The following is a 26,867-nucleotide window of genomic DNA, read 5'->3' on the forward strand; positions in this document are numbered from 1 at the left end:
ATGTCTAGGTAATTTATAATGCAATGTCTTTGTTTACCATTTCATTAGCCATTCGGAATCAACTAGAGTAATGATATAGTACCACCATATTATGGCATCATATAAATTACTTAAATGTGTTATTTAAATAAAATTACTCATATACGAAATTTTTCTCCACATAGAAAAAAAAGATTATATAGGAAAATATTACATATCTAGGAATTTGTCTTAACATGGGAAAAAAAGCCTATATAATGAAAATTTTCCTACCTAATCTATTAGATGTGTAATATGGCCTATTTGAAATTAACTAAACAATCTCGATATAATTTCCTAGTTTAAAAATTACTATATAATTTCTACTTAGAAATTCACATAAGCAAGAATGTGCAAACTAGGAAAAATGTAACACTTCCAATAAGTGAGAAATTAGAGTAACATAAGAAATTATTTATATAGGAAGATTGTTAGATGTAGGGAAATTTCTGTATGTGGAGAAACATATGAAAATTTGTCTACATATGAAAGAAGAAATGGGTATTCCCTATCAATTCTCTAGTAAAAAATAAACATACGTAGGAAAAGACTACACAAGAAAAAAAAATTATGTAGGGAATTTCCTATGTGATTTCCTAGTTTCTCTAATTAGGAAATGTTCCATTTTTCCTATTATTTATTTTTCCTACTTATGTGTGTTTTTACTAGGGCATTCATAAGGAAGTCCCTTTTCTTTCATATGTAGAAAATTATTAAAAGTTCCTTGTGCTCGTACTATACACTATTAAACCCAAGGCTGTAAACTATTTGATCAAGAAGTTACATCACAAACATATTATGATATTTGTGATATCCCAATTCTACTTCAGATGAATTAACCTCATATAATGAGGGCCTCACTTAATGAATCATTATCAAAACCATAGAATTCCATGATTTCATCATCACGCAATATACACGCTATAAGCATTAGAAGGATACGTGCATGGACTCATAGGTAGCTCACATTGAATAATCATGTGGGCTATACATAATAGAAACAATTGAATCTCTACGCTCTGATCTAATACAAACTTGTGATATATCCGAGCAGAGCAAATCATATGCACACATCGAAAGAAAAACCTTGGCAACCATCAAAATACATGTCAAAAGTACTCTATATTGACCATCTAGAAAACCACACAAAGTGTTCTGTGAATCTGTGCTCATTTGATTCAGCAGCCCTGGAAGAAGACATCTTGAGTTTTAATACTATTGCGAGGAAATGATTCACGTCTATGTTGCACGTTCGTGTCCGAAAGTATCATGAGATCACATGAACGTTGCTACAAAGAGATATATCAAACGTCTGAGACAATCGACTAACACTACAACAAAAAGGCCTCTTAGACGCACTTTTAGACGTGATTTTTGAATTGAGAGAAAATCTTACGGGCGCGTCTACAAGCCCGTTATCGTAGAGTTCACGCAAGGGCTGCAGAACACGGGGTTCAAGATACAGCAATGGAAGAGACTAACAAGAAGAAAATTGAATTGTTGATGCCAAAGTACACTATATTTCTTGTCAAGTGAGTTACATGAAGCTCATGTTCAGAAAAATCTGAACATATTCAGTTTTACATACAGATGCTTGAATTCAGTTTTTCCATTGGCACTTGATAAATTCTACTGGGTAATAATGTCTGTGAACAAATTTTCAGGCATCCTAACAAAGTAGGAGTTTAGTAGGCCACAAAGCCAATGTCTTCATTAAAAGAAATGAGAGTATTCATTTCTGAGAGAGGATAGGCAGGCACTTCTCTTAAGCCACAAACATATTGCTACACTGCTGGTCTTTCTAGCATTGTGTTGTGTCCATTCAGCCACCCATTCCCTGCTCCAATGTTCATCATTCTAGCTGTCTATGTTTTTTAAGGAACTCCCCTTTTAAAATGCCAGAAAATAACAAGCTGTTTGTGAACAGATCATTGCAAAGATTGCAATATTAGCATACATTTCTACAGGTACGATTGATAGCCAGATGGTGTAGTTCCTAATCCTGATCCATATCCATAACCATTATAAGAGTTAGGAGTATTGATGAAGACTGAAGTTCCGTAGCCCAGATTGTCATACAAAGTAGAAACTCATAAGGCATGTGCCTCTTTCAAGAGGGGAACAAGCTTGTTCTGAGAATGCAAGGCCACTGTGTCATCACAGCCGCCAATATGCTTTCCACCAATAAACACGCTGGGAATTGCTCTCTGGTGAGTCCATTCAGCTAGAGCAGCCTGTATTTTTTTTCTTCTGTAAGACCAAACAGTCTTGATGTCGAGTACAGGTTTGTAATCTGGATGAATCCCACATGATCAGAGCTGCCTGTCTCTACTACACCCAAATCTCTGCATTCGAGACTGAAGCTCGCAAATTGTAAATGGGATTTGGGGGCATTCGTTACTTCTTTTGCGTAGATTGAACACACGAAATCCTGCAGCTTTTTGGATGTCCTGGGAAACTTTGAACTTCTGCCTACCTGCCTCAGTGTATGAGTCTGTGCGAAATCTTCCGTGCGAGTTCAACAATACAGCACGATGGCCATTTAACACCTCTGTCTCTCCTGCAAAAAGACGGGCAGACGTCTGAACTGTTGTTGAGCGTCTCGTCACAAAATGCAGTCCAACCAGGTCTTCATACAAGAGACGGCCATGTCCTCAACGGTAATCCCCATTCATAGCAATGTTCGCGCCTTTGAGCTCTTCCGTCGCCTCTACAATGGCTTGATAATGCCATCCACAACCGCCGAACTTATCAGTTGTCGCCCTGCAGTCCTCAGGTTTGGAGCTCGTCTTGCAGGAAGTGCCTCCATGCTTTGCAAACTCGAATCACGAAGATGATGAAGTCGTCTATTGCAAAGCTTTCTTTATCTTTGCAGTGGCTTTTTCAACTGCAGGTTGGCCCTTGAACACGTCCTTCCCCATAGCGTCTTCTCACCCCGTTGTTGTCATACTTGGAGTCTTCTGTAGGCTTCATCAACTTGCCACCTTCAACATCTGGCTTCTCCCCTCCTCCTTCATTGTCGTTTCTCCCCATGGCCTCCTCCACAGATTGAAAAAAATGTCACCAAATTCCCCCTGTGATTTTTTTCAGTCATGCCATCCTTCATCTTTTTCCCAAAGGCGCCTGAAAAAATCTCCTCTTTTTTTTACCCAAAAGATGCTTTTTCCCTCCAAAAACGGTTTTTGAAACCAAATTAGCCTTCCCTTCTCCTCTTTTAGTTGAGTAGGAATAAAATAAGGCCTCCTCTTTGACAAGATAATTTCTGTACACCCTTACAAGATCTAAGCACCATCATTGATTTTGACTTTGAGGTTTATGTTTGAAGTCATGCATTGCCCCTTTGACAGTCAGCTTTACAATGAGTAATCTACGCATAAACTTCGACTTCGGCCTTGAAAATTGGATGGCAAAATACTCCCTCGGTGCTTCACTAATGCTTTGCTCGCTTAAGCAGCTTTTGAGAGACTTCCTTCAACTCTATGTCATGGGAACTTTTGAAGTTAGATGATCGCTTCCACAAACCTTCCTTTGATTCCATAATTCCCTGCACTTTTCTTAGAGATCATCATTGAAATTATCAGTTTGATAATGTCCTTTGGCATCAGTTTTTCATATTTTTCCAATACACACACATCATGCATCCAAACAAAATCATACACACACACTAACGGAATATATACATTGGATGCGGATTATCATAATGCATCACACACACAATGAATCACACACAGAAAATAACACAAATGCACAACAAAAGAAATGGAGGTGTATACGACTCGGATGCGCAGCAGCACGACACCGTCTATTTGCACGTCTACAATTTCGCATCTATAGTCACACGTATAAAGAAATTTACACATAAAAATAGACGTGCCGTAGACGCACATATACACACGTGAATACAAGCGCATAGGAAAACCAAAATTGCTATTTATTTAATTTCTTTTGTGCGTCTACCAGCGCGTCTACATGGAAAATTAGACAGGCAGATAGACACGTCTATAGACGCTTGTTTAGACGCGCTTATAGATGCGAGCGCAAAACCAAAAATCTCTTTTTTTAAAAAAGATATTTAATTTCTTTTTATTAATTTGAATTATATAGCGCGTGTATGAGCGCATGTACTCTACATTTTAGACGCGAATATAGACGTGCGTTTTTTGCAATTTAGACGCGCAAACAGACGCGAAGAACAGAACTGGAAAATGTGATTGCATGCTCTCTGGCTTTTTTTTTTCCCTCCCATACATCAAATTGTGCATTTGGAAAAAACACAAGGAATCTGAAGGCACGAGAATTGAAAATAAAAATCCATGTATTCATTATAGATAAAATGCATTTACATGGGGAGTTTAAGTGCTTGCGACCTAAAGTATGGCCACAAGCAGTAGGCTCAAAGATGGATAATAGATATAGAAGGAAACAAGGCCATAGAGGAGGTATGGTGCTCCTCAACGAATCTGAAGAAGAAACATCTTCGCTAGCACCACCATGGCTACTAGCGTCGCTATCGCCCTCCTCACTATGCTCCACATCGGGATTCGCCTACACACACAAAAGATCAAGGTTGCTTACGTACAATTGCAAATAAAAAGTTATAATTAGCTATACTTTTAATAGGAAAGTATGAAAAACATACCTCATCTGGCTGTCGAATCCTCATAGCCCGGTTGTATTGCTCCTTAGTGATGAGACCCTCCTTATAGAAGTGAAGCCATGTGGCTATGCGGTTATGGCCTCGATGGTAACTTACCTCTCTAAGAGTAGGTATCCTACCAACGATAGTAGTCTACAAAACAATTATGATATATACAAACAATTATGAGACACAATGTATTAGAACAAATTATATAAAGAATTGAAAGAAATATAAATTTAAAAAAACTAGAAATCAAAATATACTTACAAACTCTGTCTCCCACGACTCTCTGCCACTCGATCCCATGGTCTCCATTTGGATGCGTCGCGCCTCTGCGTGCTGGCGACTCTTCACTTTCTCTGTTACTTTCTTCTTGGCTTTCTTTCACTCTATGCGGTGCCACATAGGTGGTTGGCTATAGGCCCCACGCTCCTCCTCCTCTCTCCGCAAGGACTCCCTGGAGCGTGTCATAAGGTGGGATCTTTTATTGTGAAGCAAATCCCTCACTTTTGTGCGTCCCCAATCATCCGAGAATCGCTGACCCTCAGGATTTGGTACTCCTATGGACTGCCCTCAATACCTCCTGCCACAAGTCGCTTTTCTGATTCTTGAAGTAAACGAAACAATCTTTATCTCAAGAAGAGTGGGAATACGCACAAGGTTGCTTATCAAAGGTGAGACATACTATCAATTAATTTGTTTCTATAAGTTTTATTTTATATAAATAATTGACATGTTTGATCTTTTATCTTTTACTACTAGTGTACATTATTCAATGCACTTTGGTGTGAGGGTAAAAATCTTCGAACTCAACGTATAGATGAAAAGAGAAATACCCAAGATTGTGGTGTCCTTGCTCACTTTGAGGATGCCAATGGTACCATGGAAGGTCACACTGGCTTGATCCAAGATATTCTAAAGCTTGACTTCAAACGATTCTTTATATATGTACTGGATGTGAAGTGGTTTAAAGAAGTGGTAACAAATGGTGAGCATTGCACAATCAGGCGTCATCCAAGTGGTTTTGTAATCATTGACTCTCAAAATTTCACCAAAATAAGAATGACACATTAGTACTACCTCAACAATGCGAGCAGGTATATATGCAAAGGCTAATTTTTTAATATGTATACATGTGATACATATACACAATATAATAAGTATTTAAGTTTCTTGCTTTTGTTTTTCAAATACAGGTTGTGTATCATCCAATGGTAAACAATAACCGATGGTGATATGTCATCCCTATATCTAATCGTTCAAAACCAATATATGGTAATACTACCGATATGGAGATAGCAGATGACAATCCAACAATTAATGATGATGTGCATGATGGCACCATAATGGATTATATGCGTGATATAGTACAAGATGAACCTCGCGAGGATGTTCAAGAAAACGCAGAAGAAGAAAATAATATGATTGTCAATGATATTGATGAAGTTATTGAGCAATATAGCAACACATCTGATAGTGGGATAGACTTATTTGTTTCATTACCTCTTGGTAACATAGACCTAGAAGTAGATAGTTTAGCAAGGGCTGATCTCATTGAAGATGAGATGGATCATTCACTGTAACATATTTAATTTGCTTAATGATTCAATGTGTATTCTTAATTCTATGGAAAATATCATGCGTACATGTGCATACTCAAGAATCAATAGTCAAGTTTAAAGCTAAATTGAATTTTTCATACTAAAATGGAAGTAGTTTTTATCATCTTCAAATAGAGAAATTACAAGATACATGCAATGCTTGCTACTAATTGTATAATAAGGTTGGTGTTGCTTGTCGCTAATTACTTATATCAGGCTTTGCTTGTCAACTGGAGGAACTGCCATTCATTAGAGAGCAATACAAAAATAATTATTAACTCTGGTTTTTTAATTATATTAAGTTCAATTTCAGGTGGTTAAATAATTACACGTCTGAAAACGCATCTATTTGCGCGAATATATAAACACAAAATTCGTGTCTATCTACACGCTCTCTTACACGCATATATAAACACAATGATAGACGCGCCCGACTTTGCGCGTCTAACATGCGCGTCTATGCCTCGTTTCTGTTGTAATGTAAGGAAGGGCAACAGTCATAGAGACATCAAATATTGAGAAGTGCCCAAGCTGGCTGGTCATAAGATTGGATAATAGATCATGAAAGAGAGAGTGAGAGACATAAGATTGGATAATAGATCATGAAAGAGAGAGTGAGAGACAGAGATACCAAACGAATGTGGACAATCAAATTAGAGGAAGGTGTTGCGATATACACACACAGACGCTAAAGGGACGTGCCCAAGCTTTGCAGGGGCTCCGTGTTGCAACACCTTGTGATATACCCGACTCAAGATCTGCTCAGCGCCATAATGACAACATTATATTGCTGCACTAATGATAAATGTACAGTAATTATGAGTGTGGCATTTTCTCGCAACCAACGCAATGCAGTTAGGTCAGCGGCCGCTATAGGTGCAGAGAAATCAGCTGCTCTCTGGCTCCACGAGTACGTGATCCACTTACACCTTCAAGAATCCCTCATGTTGCTATGAGAGGTAGGAGGATGCGATCTATGGAGTCGGGCGTTAGGGTCGTCACCCGCCCCAGAAGACCCCTCCACTGCTCGATGACCGTGGGCGATATGGTCGGTAAGCCCGAGATGGAGGAGGTGGGCATAATGCACGACGTGCTGCTGCTTGGCGCCGCGGCTGATGCTGATGCGAGGGCGGCCTGCGTGCTACAATATTGTTGCAGGTCATGCGCACTCGCTGCTGCAAGAGCAGAGTTCATCATGATCAGGAGCTGATCCTGGAATGACTCTGAATAATTACTACCTGCTGCAGCAAGGGCTTGCGGCACATGGTATTGTCCCACAGCCAGGTTTTCATCATATTGAGGTACATTTACACGTGGTGGTGTAGATTCCGGCTCAGTCGTATGATGATCATGAAGAAGTTGCTGGACGGGCTGCAGCTCAGGAGCGCGCCGTCGAGAGCAGGGAGAATATTGCTTGTCCGCGAAACTCACACAGAGTTGCCGTCCGCGCAGGATCATGCCTTTCTGGTTGCGGTGGGCACTCAGAGCCGTTTCCTCGTCCCTGAACTCCGCGAATCCGTAAGCCTTGGGCTTGCCCGTGGCCTTGTCTACCACGCGATGGAAGGACACCACCGGCCCAAACTCCTCGCACAGCTTCACCACCTCCTCCTGCGTCGCCTCCCATGGCAGGTTCCCCACGAAAATCCACCGCCTCTCCCCTCCGTCGTCTTGAGTATCGGCTGACGGCCGCAGCTTCCTCTTCCGGCTACTAGTCATGCAGGCCGACAACATCGATTCCTCGTGACCCTGCGCCACGCTCTTACTCTTCTTCTTGGCCAGCGCCTCCTGCTCCTGTTCCTTCGCCAGCCTGTCCTGTTGCTTGTGGTACGCCTGCTTTTGCCTGTGCAGACGCGCGAGTATCATCTTCGAGCGCTCACTCAGCGTCCCGCCCGGCTGCACCGCGGAACAGGTCGAGCTGGACGACATGATGTCAGGCTTCTGGCGGGGACGACGACGTCTAGGCTAGTAGTGGGCTAAGGGCCAGCCTAAGGCTGAGATAACCGGTGGTAGGCTGGTATGTTGCTGTGCAGGCTCAAAGACGTCTGTGGATGATCTCTAGGTAGGGATCAGCAGCTGCTGCTGGTAACGAATGAGCGATCGAAAGAAAATGCCTTCCGGCCCAGCGCCGGCAACATATATATGTACACCCACAAACGCGGGATCCCTAAGCACAGCTTTTTGCCATTTTCGCTGCTGGGTCCCGACTCCCGATTCTGAATTTCGCCTTTCACTGCCACATTTGCACTGACAGACGCACGTTTCTTGACCTGCACGGTGGACTCGGGACTGGTACGCCAAAAGCAGACGTATGAAGGTCAAAGCAATTTCTTTTCTTTCCTTAGGACGCGTGAAAAGAAATAGAAATTACAGCTCGTCGGTAGATTTTGCGTTTTTCATGGCTAGAGGATTCTATACGAAGTGACGGAATATCACACCACGACATTGGAATGCTGCCTTGGCTGGTCCCACGGAAAAAAGGAAAAACATCAAAATAAATAATCTTCTTCGTAACTAATTCATTCTCTTTCCGCAAAACACGTGACAATGTGTATGTGGATGGGTGCTAGATTGTTAGAGACTAGAGTCACCTTGTGTACGCCATCATCGTGTTCACCAAAATTTCCATGGATTCAACACCGTGCTAGCACAACCTCTGTCACTCATCAAGTGACATGCTTCAATGCAAGCTTGCGTCGATGCTCCTTTGGCTCACCAACCACCAGCACAACAACTGATGGAGATCTATGTCACGCCCCTCTTGGTATGAGCTCACTTGTACACATTAGCACCTCTTCAGGCTCCTCACCACCTTCACTTGTACCGAAAGCCTAGGGTTAGGGCTCTCCATGCTTAGTGTGGCCACATGATCACATGAGGTTTAACACCCACCGTAACACATGCTATAGCAGCCACCCACTCTTACTAGGTCGTCCCGGAAGTGAATCAAAGCCCGACGTTATGTTTCAACAACAAGCTAGAAAATAATCAATGCACTCTATCCAGATCATCCAAGAGTGCTTGCTTGATGTCTAGAAGGGGGCAAGATATGACTTTCAGAGTCCCAAAAAGGATGTTGGATGCTACCCACAAGTGAATCAAAGCCTAATCTTTTTGTTTCCATAACAAGCCAGAAAATAATCAGTGCACTCTATTTAGCATCCTAGAGAGTTTGTTTAATATATAAAAGGTGGTTCTAAAACCACACATGAGATGATTTTCAAAGTCCTAAGAAAGATGTTGGATGTTACAACCCTTTACGTAGCAAAATAGTTACTCTAACTCCTCAAAGAGACGTAACTCTCACTCTCGAAACAATGCCCTTTTGCCTATCTATTCATACCTTACCAGATGTATCTAGACTAGCTGACATGGCGTAAAAGCGATTTTAGTCGAAAGTTCATATCCACCAAGAATCACAAAGAGAAGAAAGTAGAGAATAGGAGGTAGAAGAGAAGAAGAAGAATAGACATTGGGAGATTCAAATGAATCCCAAGAATGATGGAAATCAAGTTCTCTTCAAGACATGTCTATACATCATGAATCAATCATAAGACCTTCTACCAAGTCTACCAAAGCCTTTAGTACACAAGATAAAAACAAAGCTCAATGATTCAGACTCTTTATGTATTACATGTAAACTCTACTGTACATCCAAGACAAAGAGTCCAATCAATCCAAATGTCAATAGTTTAGATGATTTCTTGGTTTGAGAAGCCCAAATACTTCTCTTAGTTGGAGCACTACGTATTAATAGAACTTGAGGAAGGAAAAAAAGCCTTGTATGGTCGACTCCAAAAACACTTCATTCATATGTATTCTTGGTTATTATAGCAGTCATCAAGTGATTATTTGATGGCTAAACTCTGAGACAAATGGTTCTTGGATTATGTAGACAATGTCTACTACTACTTAGAAGTAATCTCCAAGCATTAGATCTTCTGGACTACCCTGTTATATCCGAAAACTCACACCAAATACTAGCTTCTATTCTATTGCTCATATGGAAAATCTAATGGTTCCCTTGACTCCAAAAGGGGGGTAAAACCCCGACCCACCTGCACACCTCGCCAAAATTCCCCCACATCGCTCATTCTGTCCTCTTCTCGTCCGGAGTGTTGTTTGTTGCCTGAAAACTGCCATTGCTCGTGGGAAACTTTGGGAGCCCTTCTTCTTTCATGAGATTTTCCAAATTGGCTAAAAATCCACTTGCTTTTTGCATGTCAACCTATTCTAGAGGTTTACTATACCTTTTGAAGATATTTACAAGAAATAATGGCCAAAATATCAAAAATAGGCTAAAATTGTTCAAAACGCCCATATTTCTAAACCATCTATACTATAGACACTAATACTAATGAATAATATGAAATTGACTTTGTTGATTAATAAGAAAGCCAGATGATGATGCACTCTAGGACTTTTCACACTGTGGCTGCATAGCAATAGGACATCCATTGATGTCGGAGAGGTTTTAGTCGAAAGAACCAAGGATTAGAGAGAAAAGGAAGTAGAGAATAGAAGATAGAAGAGAAGAAAAAGAATAGGCAAAAGATCAAATGAATGCCAAGAATGTTGAAAATCAAGTTCTCTTCAGTACATGTCCATACATCATGAATCAATTGTAAAACCTTTTGCCAAGTTTGATAACAGCTTTTACATACCTCCCTTTTGAAAATTCAAAGCAGGAGGTAATCTCATTTCCTATGCATGGATCTTGCCATCTTTCCAAAAGATGAGTTGTTATGCCAAGTCCTCCTAATAAGCCACATAATCCTTCCTTTTATGTTGCAAACTATCACACCATATAATCTTTTTCCTAGTTTAGCGGCTGATGCCTGTCCCCTTTTCTCTTGTCATTTCTCGTCCAATTTTGTGACCTTCAAGTGAGGATCCTAGATGCCTTTAACCAATTCATCTAAGACATCTTCCCTAATAATGGAAACAATAAGCGCAGTCATAGGGTTAGCCATAGAAGCAAGTAGCTCACTAGAGACATCAATTGTTTTGCCCATAATAGTGGACAAGCAAAATACATGCAATCTTTATCTTCTTCTGTGTTCTTTTATCAATTTGTGTCTTTTTGTTTGCATGATGCACGAGCACATGTAGTTAGACTAGGCACATTCTCTTCAGTGCATTCATAATTTTTATGTGGAGCATCCTTTGATTGCTTGCATCGCATGGATCCAACATTGCATATTTTCTTGAATCATGAGTGGATGAGCATGAAGTTTGTTTCAAAGCTTATTCTTTCTAGGGCACATTGCATGGAAGATACGGTTCTTTTGGTAAAATCATGAATATGGCTCCTTAACCTTGAGTCCAGTGAAGTAATGTTGACTTCATCAAAATTGATTACTCCACCATTCGACAATTCTAAGGAAAACATGGACCAATGTTTATTTTCCACTCCCAGTTCTTCCTACAACACCTATCTTATGACCATCAGCTATTGCCAAACTTCCTTTCAGAATTTTGAAGAGGCCTTGATGGAAAAGTTGTAGGGAAAAGCTACTTGAAGAAACTGACTGAATATCAAAATAAGGTTCCTAGTAGAGTAGGGTGAAAGGAAAATTATGATGTTTAGTGCTTTCTTTCCTAATGAAATTTGAACAATTACACGAGATTTATTGTTGGATTATAATGGTTTCAGCATTGATGTTATAAGCCAAAGAGTAGAATGTGTCTGTGTATAAAATCTCATTTTTTTAGCTACTAATGTAAAGGAGGCTCGTAATGATACAAAGTTGACAATAGAAAAAGCTTTTCTTAAGCTTTTTGGAGGCTCGTAATAGCCTAGAAGGTGACATGATTAACATAATCATTGATGCCAAATATCAAAAGCTTTTCTAAGGAAAAGCACCGAGATTTGTGACAATAAGGAGCATGCCCAACGAGCATATGAATGGAGGGAGATGACAACTATGGTTTGGAACATTATCAATTTGAAGAGTTCAAGCACTATGCGGAGACTGAATTGCTCTACTTTCCATGTGGTGTGAGCTTGTAAACTACTGAGGGATGACATTATGTCATCTTCTTTAGCCTCTAGTCCTTCTTGTAAATCAAGGCCGAGTGATCCGCTCCATCATAGCCAGAATCTCCTCCATAACTGCCACTACTTCTAGGGTAGCTATTAGGTTTCTGACCTGCCTACCTTCAAGAAGATGTGAATAAGAGCAGCAAAAGCAATATCTTTGAAATCTTATACCATCTTTTCTTCATACACACAGGTAGAGTGGATTTCCTTCATCAGAAGTTTATTGAATATCATTGATTTTAGAGAGTAGCAACGTCACATAAATGAGGGTGGCATATTTCGACTAGAAAAGAAGATGATGAGCAAGTTTACAGCGTTCTAAGGATGACAAATCGTTGGATTCAACATGCATAAAGTTGCCAGAGGGAATGTAATAATTAAGCTGTGAGATCTTGGTGGATAGCCTTGATTCCACAGCATGTGGGAGCATTACTATCATGGAGTTTTAGCTATTGCATAAGTTGCTGATAAAGCTAATAGAGATGATATTCCAATCCCTAAAAGGGAGCTTTATGGAGAGGATGGTGACTCCATCTATACTTGTTCCTTTGATATATGGTTCATTTCCATCAGACTCTGCGACCTGCTTGCTTGAAAAGATAAGGATGATTTCTTGATGTGCTTGTAATTATCCTAGATTCTTTCCTCGTGGAATGTTTAACTAGAGAGCTTGCCACCATCTTATATTTCTTTCTTGAACAAAACATGGAGAAAAATATTTCTCCAAAGTGAAAATACTCCAAGAGTTGGCTTTCAATTATCCGATGTCAAAGTGAAATGCCGTGTGAGAAGTCTTCATTCTTGGTCCGTTGAGCATAAGTACAAAAGAATCATCAACTTATCAATTCCAATATTTATATAAAGAAAAAAATGTCTAAAGCACAAATTGCAAGTTTGAAGCTACAAGGAGTCAATTAGAGATGATCATTTATCCTTACTCCATGAGGATAAATGAAATTTTTGAATCTAGAAGTTTTTCCTCATTTACAACAGAAATGATCATGTTCACTAAAGCAAGAATATGTAACCAATAGTAGGTAGGAGTAGTAGTATAACCAACAAGTATTCTTTGTGAAGACCTAGAGGAAATTGTAGGTTTGTATCTAAAAATCAAGATGTAGTAGCACCACAAAGGAGAGGTGATGAATGCCACTGTCATGAATAAGGAGCAAAAAAGGCCTATAACAAATAGTAGTGGAAGAAATATTCTACAATATGAATGGAGCTAGTAGTGATTTGAGAGGAAATGTCATATGAGGTGGAATATAAATTGCACATTTGAGGCAATGTGTAGTTGCAAACAACATAAGGATAATGTATTGTTCTCTCTTACATATGCTTCATATGTTTATGAGATGAAGTAATAGTAATAAATATAAAGGTTGTAGAGTACCTCAATACGCATGAGCCCTATGAATGAAGAAAATTTGACCCAAAAGCTGTGAGCTTATTTAGGGCTACAATAGGGAATGTAATGAACAACCCACACATGCAATTGCTACAAAAAAAGGCATGTATTTGAAACTTATCCTGTAGTTGTAGGACTTGCATGGATCTTTGATGCAATGTGGACAAAAAGAGAGATCAAGTTACATGGGAGATTTAGTTGGAGCATTAGACTCGATGTAATCAATTGTAAAATGCATCTAAGAGAATTGAAAGTCCAACAACTATAAGACTATTGCCCTCCGAACATCCAATCTAATAAAGCGATTGTACATGAATGGAAAATGCCATTATAGGGAACATCATAAAGAAAACTAACTTCTTACTACTCTAGAAAATGATATTTGATTAGAGATATAGTTGTAAATAATTGTAAAGGATATTATCAAATTTTCTAGTAAAGAATAGAAAAGTATATGAGGACTTAGCTATGCTTGTGATATTAGAAGTTGCCCCTATTCTTCAAACTATGATGCTTGGGTACTAGTCCACACTCGCATAGCCACAACCTATGTTGCAACTAACTATCACTGGTGAAAACATTGGAGGTTCTTGCTAAAATTAGGAGAGTATGTTTTTTAATCTTTATTTAAATTACTTTATGCATCGATGACACTTTTCCCTTATGTCAACTTTAGATACAATTGGATCTCACTAATTAGTCTATAAAGGGTTGTTTTTCTAGGGACTCCTATTAAAGTGTACTTATGGATTTTAAATTTTTCAAAAACTTGCATTCTTTATTTGATATCTCTGACAACACGTTGTTCTATATAGCTAACACAACAATTCATTCCTTCTCTTCCATAGGCCTATGATCTCAAAGACTAGTAGCAACTTCATTATGTAGTGGATGGTGAGGCTTTTCACTTACACTATGTATGCTCTAGTCTCTTGATAAGAGTAGAATTAATCTTAAGTTCATGTGTTTCTAGTGGTTTTCTAGCAAAAATAAGGCTGACTTTATTGTGGCATTCTACTATATCATACACTACAACAGAAACGAGGCATAGACGCGCATGTTAGACGTGCAAAGTCGGGCGCGTCTATCATTGCGTCTATAAGTGCGTGTAAAAGTGAATGTAAATAGACACGAATTTTACATCTATATATCCGCGTAAATAGACGCCAATATAGACACGCCAACAGACACACAATTATTTAACCACCTAAAATTGCAATTCACATAATTAAAAAACCAAAGTTAATAATTATTTAACCACCTGAAATTGATTCTTGAGCATGCAAGTGTGTGCATGATAAAAACTATAGAATTAAGAATACACAATATTGAATCATTGAATTAAAAAAATAGAGATAATAATTAGTTTTTCATTGCTCTCTAATGAATGGCATTTCCTCCAGTTGACAAGCCTGATATAAGTAATTAGCGGCAAGCAACAGAAACCTTACAATTAGTAGCAAGCATTGCAATATGTATCTCGCAATTTCTCTAATTGAAGATGATAAAAAATACTTCCTTTTTATTATGGAAAATTCAATTTAGCTTTAAACTTGACTATTGATTCTTGAGTATGCACATGTGCGCATGATAAAAACCATAGAATTAGGAATACACATTGAATCATTAAGCAAATTAAGTATGTTACAGTGAATGATCCATCTCATCTTCAATGAGATCAGCCCTTGCTAAACTATCTACTTCTAGGTCTATGTTACCAAGAGGTAATGAAACAAATAAGTCTATCCCACTATCAGATGTGTTGCTATATTGCTCAATAACTTCATCAATATCATCGACAATCACATTATTTTCTTCTTCTGCGTTTCCTTGAACATCCTCGCGAGGTTCATCTTGTACTATATCACGCATATAATCCATTATGGTGCCATCATGCACATCATCATTAATTGTTGGATTGTCATCTGCTATCTCCATATCGGTAGTATTACCATATATTGGTTTTGAACGATTAGATATAGGGATGACATACCACCATCGGTTATTGTTTACCATTGGATGATACACAACCTGTATTTGAAAAACAAAAGCAAGAAACTTAAATACTTATTATATTGTGTTTATGTATCACATGTATACATATTAAAAAATTAGCCTTTGCATATATACCTGCTCGCATTGTTGAGGTAGTACTAATGTGCCATTCTTATTTTGGTGAAATTTTGTAGAGTCAATGATTACAAAACCACTTGGATGATGCCTGATTGTGCAATGCTCACCATTTGTTACCACTTCTTTAAACCACTTCACATCCAGTACATATATAAAGAATCATCTGAAGTCAAGCTTCAGAATATCTTGGATCAAGCCACAATAACCTTCCATGGTACCATTGGCATCCTTGAAGTGAGCAAGGACACCACAATCTTGGGTATTTCTCTTTTCATCTATACATTGAGTTCGAAGATTTTTACCCTCACACCAAAGTGCATTGAATAATGTGCACTAGTAGTAAAAGATAAAAGATCAAACATGTCAATTATTTATATAAAATAAAACTTATAGAAACAAATTAATTGATAGTATGTCTCACCTTTGATAAGCAACCTCGTGCGTATTCCCACTCTTCTTGAGATATATTAATTTTCTCCTCTTTTTTCATTCTCTCCATTTCCTCATGTAACCAATCTATATCAATATGACGTGGGAGTGCATTTAGATGATCTGGAAATGAGACATTACGTCCATATCTAGTGCGAAATTCTTGTCTTTCTCTTTTTCTTCTTGCCCTTGCTTCATTATATAGTGTCACCCATTTGCTCATTACATCACTATTGAGCACACAAAAACTATTTAACTTACGAAGTTCTTCTTTTGTTAGCACATTACTCATTCCTTTTCCTTGAGGTACTATAGAGGTCATCCTCAAGTCTTCATCATCTTTCCATAGTCGTGGTTTAGAGGGATCCACTTCAGCAAGATATTCAAAGAGATAAACAAGGGATGATTGCACTAACCAACCCTCATCCATGCTTCCCTCAGACCGTGCTTTTTGCCTCACAAAATCTTTCAAGGTTTTCATGAAGCGCTCAAGAAAAAACATCCACCTTACATGAACTGCCCCACAAAGTGCGATCTCATCAATCAAATGTACGAGTAAATGTAATTGAGTAGTCAAAATGGATCGAGGAAAAATTTCCTCCACCAAACAAACCATCTCAACAGATAATACTCGAGCATCTTGCAATGTGTTTGGATCAATTTCCTTCGAGCTCACGTATCTGTCAAGATGTATTTGAGGAATTGTTTATTTTTGTGTAGAAATTCAAAGATATATAATGAAAAAATACAATGTATACACACCTCACAAGCTCTCCCATCTTGTAAATGATATCACGTACATCTTTGGATACACAATGGGATATGCTAGTAGGAAGTACGAACTGAATGTAAATAATATTCATAGATCAAATGATTAGTTAAGGAAAAATTCATCATACCCCAAAGTTTACACATAGTTACTTCACTAATTACTATATTCATGGTTAGAGATACCCTTACTTGAATCATTTTTTGCCAATCATGGAACTTCAAACCAGATAGTTGCTCCACACCTCTTTTCTTTTTCTTTATGAAGGCTCCCTTGAGACATCTCATACATCATGTGGGTGTTCAAAAGCTATATATTTATTCCTTCACTATTTTTTCCTCGTTCTTTGACAACATCCAGGGTGCATGGGGTAGCTCAATCTTTCCTCTGGGTCCAATACGTGGCCAAGCTCGTCTCATGTGACCAAGGTTGTGAAAATAGATGGTGTACCATTTTGTCCAAAATCTCATCCTCTACGACTTGATGGGGCATTTCATGAGGGCTACTATCATAGTCGTTAGTCTCTACTCTTCTTAAAGACTCTGCCTCCTCGCATCGACGTTTTGCAGCCTCTCGACGCCCGGGAGGGAGCATCTGAGGATGTGGCACCGCATTCTGCTCAACCACAAAAGGGAGTTCCATGTACGTTGATATATAATTCCGGTAACATAGACTAGCAATCTTAGTGGTAAAAAAAACAATGAATACCGGTGATTTTTCTCGGTCCCATTCTTCATACAAGCTGAGGTGTGACATTGCAATTCGACGTGCTCGAAAAATACACCCTCGACAACGATTACACATGCATTTAATTTTTCGTCGTAGCCATGCATCTCGATTATGAAGACGCAATGTTTCATCCTCACTTGAGGATGTGCTCATTGACTCATCAGCATGCACCGCACTAGGCGATGATGACAACATGATTAAACCTAATTTATGACAACATCAAAATATTTGTCATTCATATGTTTACATAAGATCTTAATTTTAAATACACAAAAATCATCATAAATACATTAAAACTTATGATAAAAATTCACTATCAAAACTTATCTTAAAAACAAAAAATTATGATAAAGCCTAAATGCACGTCTATATCCGTGTTTACGTACGCGTCTATATTAGCGTCTATTTTCGTGTCTATGTTCGCATCTATACTCGCGTCTATCTGAACAATAGACACGCATATACACGCAAAAATAGACGCACACGTCAAAATTCAAACCATACTTAAATCATTTCTTTTCAAACTGCGCCTTTCCTTTCCTGCGTTTTTTGCGGTTCTGAAGCTTGAGTTTAGCTGACATGCAGTCTCTTCATGCCTCACCTAGTCTCTTCATGCCTCACCTCCTCATGACTCACCTCTTCTTTCATTTCAAACACACAAGAAGGGAAAAAGGAAAGCCAAGGAGAGGAAGAAAGAGAGAACAAGAGAGAGGAGAACAAGAAGAAGCAGCAAGCAAGCAAGCAAGCATCAAGGGAGGGTAACTTACCAAGGAGAGGAAGAAGGAGAAGGAAGAAGCGCCACCACCCGCCACACCAAACACCCAAGGTGAGTCTCTCTCTCTCTCTCTCTCTCTCTCTCTCTCTCTTTGTTTCTCTCTTTCTCTCTCTCCTCTGTCTGTGTATTTAGGATTTCTGATTCCATTATGTATTGCATTTTGTAAATCATCAATGGCAGTCGTCGGGCTAAAATCAGCTAACTGAGCGCGTCTGATAGCGCGTCTACATTTCAGTGTAGACGCAAGTATAGACGCGAAAAAATATTTCCTCTCATTGCGTCTGAGGGCGCGTCTTAGAGCACGTGTGCTGGCGCATGTGCAGGTCAATTTACACGCGCGGATACACGCGCGTGCAAATTGACCTGGAATTTGCATCTGACAGCGCGTCTGTGCTGCATCTTAGATGCACATATAGATGCGCTGGACAGAAGGTTGACTTTGGGAGCACGTCTGAGGGCACGTCTAACCTGCAATTTAGATGCAGTTATACACGCGCCAACTCTCCCATCTCTAATAAAAAACAATATATTTTTGCAATGATGAATGTGACCAATCCCAACTAGGAGTTTATCAGTTTTCTTGTTTATGAGAAGCATTAGCACTTAAGTTTTATGCTCAATGTCTAAAGAAAGCTCTTTGAAAATGTAGGTAATATATGATTTTTTGTATGCAAACAAATTTGTCTTTGTCCTGTGTTTTTTTTGCAGATGTCGTATCCTCGTTTATCTAGCAATGACCTGGATTTGGATTGCATGAATGATACATTGGCCTCATTTGGCGGGGGGTCAATGCATTTTTTGGAGGTTTTCCTAGTAGGGAAGACTTCATGGGAGAGATGACCAGACACCTTGGCCGCTCTTCCACAGCGGACGAGGTGTTCAGTGTCATGTCTCGAACGCCTCTGACATCTTTGCCTGGCACTACTTTCCAAACTCCACATGCAAGTACTCCACGTGCAGCACCTGTACATGCATCGGCTGAAGCACAAGCATCTGCAAAAGCACTGCATCTACAGAAGCACGTGCATCCAACGAGGCAAAGGGTAGTCGACAGATAGGGAGGAGGGAGAGTTGAGGGGGAGGACGAGGCTTGTGTGGGGGTTGCCTAGGAGGTGGCGAGCGATCACCCTCACCAGTAGATCACCTAGAGGAGGTTGTACGCCAGTACTATAGAGTTACACATGCTGATGGCATCTTCCATGATGATGAAGGAAGGGATGTAATGGCATACTTGAGGAGCGTCGTGTATGCAACGTATAAAGATTATTTCATTGCCTTCAAAAATCAGAAAAGCGGCTTGTGGCAGGAGGTGTTGAGGGCAGTCCATAGGAGGTACCCAAATCCTGAGGGTCAGCGATTCTCGGATGATAGGGGATACACAAAAGTGAGGGATATGCTTCACAACAAAAGATCCCACCTCATGACACGCGCCAGGGACTCACTGCAGAGGCAAGAGGAGGGGCCTGGAGCCTATAGCCAACCACCCATGTGCCACCGCATAGAGTGAAAGAAAGCCAAGAAGAAAGTAGCAGACAAAGTGAAGAGTCACCAGCATGTAGAGGCGCGACAGATCCAAATGGAAACCATGGGATCGTCGCATTACGGATCGGGCGGCAGAGAGTCGTGGGAGGCAAAGTTTGTAAGTATATTTTGATTTTTAGTTTTTTAAAATTTATATTTCTTTCAATTCTTTATATAATTTGTTCTAATATATTGTGACTCATAATTGTTTGTATATATCATAATTGTTTTGCAGACTACTATCGTTGGTAGGATACCTACTCCTAGAGAGGTAGGTTACCATCGATGCCATAACCGTGGAGCCACATGGCTTCACTTCTATGAGGAGGGTCTCATCACTGAGGACCAATACAACCGGGCCATGAGGATTCGACAACACGAGGAGGTATGTTTTTCTTACTTTCCTATTAAAAGTATAGCTAATTATAACTTTTTCTCCACCATGTCTATGTAAGCAACCTTGATCTTTTGTGTGTGTAGGCGAACTCAAATGTGGAGCATAGCGAGAAGGGGGATAGCGACGCTAGTAGCCATGGTGGTACTAGCGAAGATGTTTCTTCTTCAGATTCATAGAGAAGCACCATACCTCCTCATGAGGCCTTGTTTTCTTGTATATGTATGATCCATCTTTGAGCCTACTGCTTGCGGCTACGCTTTAGGTCGCAAGCACTTAAACTTCCCATGTAAATGCTTTTGATCTATAATGAATACATGGACTTTTATTTTCAATTCTCGTGCGCGTAAGATACATTGTCTTTTTCCCAAATGCACAATCTGATGTATGGGAGGGGAAAAAAAAAACCAGTTTTTTTCAATTCTTTTTTGCGCGTCTATCCGCGCATCTAAATTGCAGAAAATCCATGTTTATACGCGCGTCTACAGTGCAGAGTACACGCGCTTATACATGCGCTTCATAATTCAAATTTAAAAAAAAAAAAATATCTTTTTTTTAAATGAGATTTTTATTTTCCGTTCGCGTCTACCAGTTCTTGTAAAAGCGCATCTATAAGCGTGTCTATATGCCCATCTAACTCCCAAATAGACGAGCTAATAGACACGTAAAATGAATTAAATAAATAGCAATTTTGGTTTATTATGCGCATGTATTCGCGCGTGTATATGTGCGTCTATTACGCATCTATTTTTGCGTGTAAATTCATTCATACATGCGATTATAGACGCAAAATGGTAGACGCGTAAATAGACGGGCGGATAGACGTGCCCGTAAGATTTTCTCTATATTCAAAAATCGTGTCTAAAAGTGCATCTATGAGGCCTTTTTGTTGTAGTGATATTGTTGTCTATCTTTCACTATACTCCATCTGATTGAAAGTATTCCATAAGTTTGTATTGTCATGAGAATTGAAGCAAATATCAAGAGTTATTGTGATAAGAAAAACTTTCATTTGGGTTCATACATGGCATATTTTTACATTTCAAATGTTTGAATATGTCTAACCAGTATAAGACACTCCTATCTACTATAGAAATTCATCTTATCTACTTCTCTATTGATATATGCCTTGTTGAGTTGGAGCCCTTAAAGAGAAGGCGGATTTTATTAAAGGTAAAATTGAATAGAAAACACAAAAAATTATTGTGCATATTGGAGGGTGATCTTGGTAGAAAAGAAGTTAATTGAGGATAGAAGAAGATCTACATAAGAATGACCATCAACAAGATTTAACTGGTTGGGAATCACCAGTAGATGCATATTCAGTGTATGCATATTTAGCAAAGGTACAAAACATGGATGTACTTGTGGAAGAAAAACAAAAAAGAGATGAATATATTGCAGAGACATCTAAAAGAATGACAAGAAGAAGTGTGGATCAGCCTAAAGCTGCAAATATCCATCTCCCGAGCATGTTATGGAAGAGGTCAGTCAGAAGCAAAAATAGGATAACAAACAAGAGGGCAAAAAGAAGGGAAAGCAGCCAGGATATAAGTTGCAATCTGACATTGAGACAGCCACAGATCTTAAGAAGGTTCTTGAAGAACGGTTCTCAAACAGTCGGGTGGAATTTACCTTGGGAGAGGTACTTGGCATTGCAAAGCAAGAATTTCATGATGAGATCATTGACATAATTAAAAGGAAGCGTCAGTTTCTTGGTGACACCACTAGTGCATTGCTGCAATTTGAAGAGGAAACTAGTTTGTTGGGTATTCGGACTGAATATGAGCATGAAGAAGTACAAGATTGTCTATGCAGGATGCTACTAATCAATGGACAGCATGTGGAAAAGAGAATAAATTTGTTGAAAATGCATTGTCTTGTAGCAATATGCATGGTGGAGTAAGGCAAATGCAACAATATGGAGAAGAGACTCTAGGATTTATTTCTCGAAGTCATTACACAAGAAATCATTGGGCTAGAGCTACTACTGAAATAGTAATGAAAATAGGGGAGCGTGAAACTCCTTGTGTTGCTTTACTTGACCATGGGTCTGAGATAAATGTCATTGAGCAGGGATTGTATGAAAATGGTGCATGGCCTGTGGACACTGATCATGGTTGGCATATGAGGGCTGCAAATAATTCTTCAGGGGAGCTTTATGCTGCATGTCCTAATGTAAAAGCCCTATATTACAGTCATACTATTTGTGTTAATCATCCTAGAAATCGTGATATGCTTCAAGAGTCTCCTTTGGCTCCAAATGCAAGGGAATTCAAAGACCTGGATTTTTAGTAAGCACTGTTGTAATGCGGGGCTACAGTAGTACTGTTCACAGGGTATACTAGCCTCTTGATGAAATGAAGCATGTATTTACTATTGGTCATTCTTAGTTTACAACAAACAGTTCATGTTGGTTTAAGCCTATGGAAGCTATGTGTAGGGCTGAACGCATATCTATGAAACAAGCTATTAAGAAACTGAGATCATTGGGCCTGTTAGCTGAAAATGATGGCATTTCAGGAATCTTTTATGGGCTGAATATTACTGACACTATGCCTGAAATTTCAGCAACTAACTATACATGCAGAAAATGAGGCTGAAAACAGAGTGTTGTCAGTATGTTCTTTGGATATGTATGATGTTATAGTATTGTTTGCTCAGCAGAAAGGATTACAATGGGCTGAAGCACTTGTGGAGACAAAGTATAAGACAATTGACAAAAAGGTGAAACCAATTGCTTTACCACTTCCACCAGAGAGTGAGGGTATGTATGAAAAAGTGTCAAGGCAGCCAAGCTTATGGGATCCTAAAGATATAGGTCATCAGTTTACATCTGAAACATTACAGGGATTGAAAGTTGGTGCAGAAGGGTTTCTTTTGCATGCTGCTGCTGAGAGAAACTGTTTTATGCAGATGTTGGCTAGACATGGGAAGGCATTTGCATTTCAACCAAGTGAAATAGGTTGTGTGGATCCAAATATTGTCTCTCCTATGGTCATATTTATTGTGCCACATGTACCATGGAACTTGAGGCCTATTCCAATGCCTAAAGCTTACTTGCCAAAGCTGATGGATTTGCTAAATGAAACGATTTGCATGAAGATCTTGGAGCCTTCTTCAGCCCCATACTCAAATCATTGGTTTACTGTGCAGAAAAGAATGGGGCTTTGAGATTTATTCAAGACATGCAACTGGTCAATAAAGTGACCATAAGAAATGTGGGTGTAGGTCCTATGGTTGATGAATTTCCAGAGGCTTTTGCAGGCAGAGCGATCTATTCTTTGGGTGATCTTTACTCGGGATATGATCAGTTTTAGCTTGCAATTGAAAGTAGGGATATCACAACCATGAAGACTCCTTTGGGGTTAGTATGGATGTGTACTCTCCCAAATGGTGCAACAAACTCAGTGGCACACATGACAAATGCTATGAATTGATAGAATGCAAGATGTACGCACGAATGTATCAGAGGTGCATAGATTCTTGGGTGCATGTGTCTTCTATTTGATATGGATTCCTCACTTTGCACATGTAGCCGATGCTCTTTATCAGCTTCTAAGGAAAGGTCAGAAATTTCATTGGGAAAGGAAGCATCAGAAAGCAATGAAGAAATTGAAGCAACTCTTAAAATCTGCTCCTACATTGAGAAAGGCTGACTATTCACATGGAAAGCCTATCATTATTACTGTTGATATAAGCCCAATTGGAATTGGATGGGCAATTGGGCAAGATGATGAGGAAGGACAAAGATATGAAATTCACTTTGGTGCTAAAGTATTGACTGAACAACAGAGAAGATATCCACAGGTTAAAAGAGAATTGTGGGGAATTGTGACAGCACTTAAATGTGATAAGGAGTATTTTATGGGTGCTCATGTAGTCATTGAGACTGATTGTTTGCCGGTATTGGGTATGATTACTATGTAATATTTCCACCTTAAAAAAATATTACTAGACCGGATTCTCGCATACCGAGTGAAACCCGAGCAAAGATTATCTTTAGTGCCGGCAACTAATCTATATCCGCACGCGAGAGATGGAGAACTCCGTCTTGGAAAAATAAGACTGGGGATTCAAACCCGCATAGCCATGGGGAAACATCCTCTTGGGAGGAGGATAAGTGGATAATGTTAAAATAAATTTCAATTTTTTTTTACTATTCCTTCTCCTCTAGCCGATGCATGACTGGAGGAGCCAGAGTGTGGGAAAATGGGCTAGTAGGGCTGCATTTGGAAGGGAGGAGGGGAGAGAGCTATGCACAGTACCACGTGGAGGGAGGTTCCCTCTTCCCCTTGGACTATAAAAACACCCCCTTAGGGGGGGTTAAGGAGGTGTTGAAGAAGGGAGAGGCTGCGACAGGCTGCATAAGGTTGTTGTGTGAAGAGAAGGCGAAACTGAGGACTGTCGTGAGAGAGAAGGGGGCTATGTAAGGCGTTGGAGACCGTCCTGAGAGAGGAGGTGGTGCTCAAAAGATGTGTGGCCGTCGCTTGCTGTAAAAGGAGGCGCCGCTTGTGACTGAGGCCACTACTACCATCACCGAGACTTCGCCAACTGCTAGCTGAAGTTGCTGCCGCCATCCCACCTGACGGCCGCCATCAAAGCCTTCCAAATCATTGTCATCCATGTAGCCATTATTCTCCCTCTTCCACATTTGCACGTTTTAGAAGCTTCTAAGGGGGCTTCTCTAAGCCCCCCTTCGCATTGGATCCACCACAAGCCCATTTCCTAGCTGGGTTTAAAGCCCCCTTCCCATTAGTTCCTCAATAAGCCCATCCCGGGCTTTGAAGAGGAGAAGGGGAAGCCTATAAGGGCCTTCCCACCAATCACTCAATTAGCCCATCCCGGGGCTTTAAAGGAGAGGAAGCTACAAAGCCCCTTCCCAACAATCATCCCTAGTTTGGGATTTGAAAGAAGAGGAGGAAGCCTATAAACCCCCTTCTCACTAGATTCACCAATAAGCCCATCCTTACCCCCCAGATCTTTGTAGAAAAGAAGAGGGGCTTCCTTAGACCCCCCTCCCCACTAGAGTCCACATAAGTAAGTTCCTACCCCTTTTCTTCCCATGATTTTTAGGAGAGCAAGAAGAAGCTCATAGGCCTCCGTTTCCGCAAGGCCTTCACAAGAACCCTTCCACGAACCCCCCTCTTTTCCCGAAAGAAAGCAGTCCCAAGCTCCGAACCCTAAGGACTTCCAAAGTCAAATTCCGCAAGTCAGTACTTTTGTCAAGGAGCCATACCTCAAAGGGAATTGCGTGTACGAGGGAGATTGCCAAAGATCATAAGGCTGCAAACCGAGGCAAGTAGTTCGAATCCACGAAGGCAAACCAGAAGCTGAAATCACGATGGCCCCTAAAAAGTCACAAGGCGCACCTGTAGGAGGATCATGTCCTAATATTCATGTGGATATTTCACCGAGCCCACAAGTCCAGGTTTTCTTCCTATTTTTGATTTACGTAGAAGTATTGCATTTATGCATTGTTATTTCATGGAATTAGGATGCACTTATGCTTGTCAAATCCAACTAGTTAGATGCGATTGAAATAAATTGGCTATTTTAAATTTACTAGAAGTAACTCACGATTGAAGATTGGTCATTTGTACTTTCAAAGGAATGAACGAAAAAGAACATCAGGTGTCTAATCATTTTTAGCAAGTTGCATTTGTGCATTGCAAAGTAACGAATCTAGAACAACTAATGACTACCATTACAAGGTCAAGATTATTGTAGTACACCTTTGATTATGCATGGAAAGATTAAATCGCATGTCGCATTTTTAGACAAATCTTCTTCGTAATGATTCATTTAAAAAAAGTTGTTATCAACCATAGGAAATTGCAAGGCATGGAAATGATTCTAAGGGTTGCATGAAGTAGGTTAACTCTAGCTTCAATTGGCATGAATCCCATTTAACGATGTAGTAGTTAGGAAAGGTTGCATAGTGCACATTCATCGTAGGAAGAATTTCATTCATCAAGAGATGTAGTTAGGGAAAGGCTGCATGGTTCATTTTAACATAAAACCCTAAAAGATTAGTGGCATAAATCGTGAATGCAAGCCCTAGTAGGATCAATGGAAATTATGCCATAATTTAACATGTGTTTTGGTCTTAACAAGTAAAGTTAGGGATTGTGAATCTAGTCGTACGTAGAGGCAGTGAATGGCGTGCTTACGTGAATTACGACGTAATGCGACTAGTTTTTCCCTTTTAGATCAAATTAACATCCTTAGGATTGGTTCGCCTTGTCATAAGACAAGTAAACTGGATTACCCAAAATACCTAAACCTCAAAGGAATTGCATAGGATGGTTAAATCAATACACTATACTCCAAGCGCTAACTAGGGTTTAGCACATTAAGGACTTGACCTAGTTTCGCACTTGTTGTCAAGTCAAAACCCTCATACCCAAA

The sequence above is a fragment of the Lygodium microphyllum genome, chromosome 23 (assembly GCF_053477565.2).
Source record: "Lygodium microphyllum isolate KBCC chromosome 23, Lygodium_microphyllum_v1.1.10, whole genome shotgun sequence".
Classification (NCBI taxonomy): Eukaryota; Viridiplantae; Streptophyta; class Polypodiopsida; order Schizaeales; family Lygodiaceae; genus Lygodium; species Lygodium microphyllum.